This window comes from Lactuca virosa, chromosome 8 (assembly GCF_052849685.1).
Source record: "Lactuca virosa cultivar CGN04683 chromosome 8, Lactuca_virosa_CGN04683_v6, whole genome shotgun sequence".
Lineage (NCBI taxonomy): Eukaryota > Viridiplantae > Streptophyta > Magnoliopsida > Asterales > Asteraceae > Lactuca > Lactuca virosa.
This window is the reverse complement of record NC_136433.1, coordinates 148,909,974-148,912,896: the sequence shown is the minus strand read 5'-3', so window position 1 is coordinate 148,912,896 and position 2,923 is coordinate 148,909,974.

Sequence of the window (2,923 nt, the reverse complement as noted above, 5' to 3'; positions counted from 1 at the left end):
ATATAGCTGAGGTATCTAGGGTTTAAGGAAAACCCTAATGTTCCTTTGCTTAGGGCCTAAGCTTATCCAAAGGCCTTATCCAAGCCCCTTGGACGAAATCATTAGGGTTTCCCCTATAGATTTCGTCCACCCCCTTCCAAGGAGGTTCTGGAACCTTCCACTCAACTATTTGATAATTGCAAACTAGTCCCTGCACTTTATAATTAATACAATTAACCCCAAAATCAATTCTAATTAATTTCTGGCTAACTATTAATTAAACATTATGATTTCTAATTAATATATTAACCTTTAACATATTAATAAATCATTTATATTAATTTATTAATCTTATAATAAATCAATATCTCTCATTACATAATTTCCTTGTCCAGTTGTTAGGTTTGAGGGCAACCCAAAAGGACTGTGTTGCTATCAATTCAAGTACATACCAATTATAGTTATGGGCTTAGACACCTAATCCAACAAGTAAACCCAAGTAAATCTTGAAAAATCGTCAATGATAACTAGAATATATTTATTACCACCAATGATCTCGATGACAGATGGGCCACAAAGATCAATGTGTAACAATTCTAGTGGTTCGATTACTTTAGTATTGATAATAGTCGAGTGACTTTTACGACTTTGATTTCCTAGCTCACAAGTTGCACATAGATGTTCCTTCTCAAACTTCATAAGAGGGAGTCCTCGCACAAGATCGCCAAGTACAAGTTTGTTGATGTCCTTGAAATTTAGATGAGAGAGCCTTCGGTGCCATAGCCAACTGTCATCCGAAGATGCTTTCGGTTTTATGTGATGGGTTTTGAGCATATCTACAATCTTATGTGATCATGCAACCCTAATTGCTTTGGATCTAAGTTTTTCACTAATTGAACATGCAAATTGAATACCAAAGCAATAACCCTAAAACTAGCATACAATTTCGAAAATCATATATGATTAGGGTTATAATATAACCTCACTTGTTATATAGTAATAACAAGAACAATCTTGAAGATCCTTGACTCTTGAAAGCTTAGTTCCCCGAATGTTGCACCTCTAATTGAGTCACAAACACCCAATGCAACAAGATGAGAGGAGAGACACTAGGAAAATCGGTTAGGGTTCTTCAAGGAAGCATAGGGTCGAAATTCTAATGCTTGGGGGGGTTTATATAGCTGTGGGCGGCTAGCGTTTTCAGGTGGAAACCCTAATTTCCTGCTTAAGGCTTAAGCAGCCCATTGACTCCTCATTATGAGGCCTTGGACGAAAATCTTATAGGGCCTCCTATAATTTTCGTCCACTCTATCATAAGGAGTCCAGTAGCCCAGTTTCACAACTATCAATGATTTGCAAAATAGCCCTCCATTATTAATCAGTTCCTTTAATCCCAAAATTAATATCAAATTAATTTATGATTAAATACTAATTAATAATATGATTTCCAAATAATATATTAATCTTGTAACATATTAATAAAATCATTTTGAGTACCAATTTATTATTTCACATAATAAATTCTACTCTCTCTCCACTAGTCATCCTGTCAAGTTGCGTAAGTGAAGGCAACTCAAAAGGACCATGCTACAATAAAATTAAGTACATACCAGTTATAGTTATGGGCTTAGACACCTAATCCAACATTATGTTCAAAGGAAACATCTCTCCCTTCCTTTTGGATTTCAGAAGCACTACCTTTGTTTTCTTCTCGATGATTTCTGATCCCCCATCATTGAATGATACTTTCAGCCCTATACCTATAACCAATTGAGGAACACTTATCAGATTGTGTTGCAGGCCTTCCACATAGGCTACCTTCCGAATGGAGAATTCACCATTCGTAATCATGCCATATCCTTTAATTTCTCCTGTGGCATTGTTTCTAAATTTCACTTTGCCACCGTCCTTCAGTGATCGAAATTCCCTCAGCTCTTCTCTCATTCCTGTCATGTGACGCGGACAACCACTGTCGATGTACCATTCGGAATCGTATTGTTCGTCACTGATTACCTCCAAAATTCAGAGAGATTTAGGAACCCAAACTTTCTTGGGTCCTTGTGAGGTTTTCTTATAAACTGGAAAAGTTATGTTTGTATCAACCCAGAAGGTTCTTTTGAGCAAAACACTATTCTATCCTCTGAATATTTTAAAAACCTTCATTTTACTATCACAAAGATTAACTTCAACATGAATTGTTTTTCTTTGAATAAAATCTTTGTGTTTTTCAGCCATCTTCTTTGCAAAAGACTTTCTCTCTTTTTTTAAGTTCGCTTCGAATTCCTCGAGAGAAATCTCCGGTTCCGAAACAACTTTATTTTTGCCCTTAACATCTTTTGATGTGTTAAAAAAATTGGAAACATTTGTTTTTGGAGAAAATTAGTTTTTGGTTTTTAGTTGGATCAGAAACTTGTGGTTTTGAAAAAAAATTAGGTTTCGGTTTCTGAATAGGAGAAGAATTCGTATTTTGAGTTGAAGATCTTTCTGAATTAACAGAATTTTGATTTGAATTCCTGTTTTTCGAGAAACGCTTTCTTTCTTGCAAGTTTTTCCTATATCTAGCATTCAGTTGTCATTTCTTAGCAATAAGTTCCTCAGCTGACTTATGCATGTTAGTTCTAGGTTTTTCTTTTCTAACAAGTGTGGCTGTCTGCTCAGATGACGTTTCCTTGGGAACATTCTTTGTGCCACTTCGCCATGCCTGGTCGTAACAAAAGTCAACACGATTCAATGGTTCCGAAACATATTTTCCTTTCGTTTTCCAAGAGGTCAATTCGGAAAGACCTTTTGTTTCGTCTGCATTGTCTATTGGTCCAGACCAGAAAAATTCATCACAACCATCAACATTATCATTATTAACAATGGACGTCACTTCTGAAGTATCAGTTTTGTCCAGTCTAGTTTTTACGAATACTTGATTAGGGACGGTCTGGACTTTCGGAAA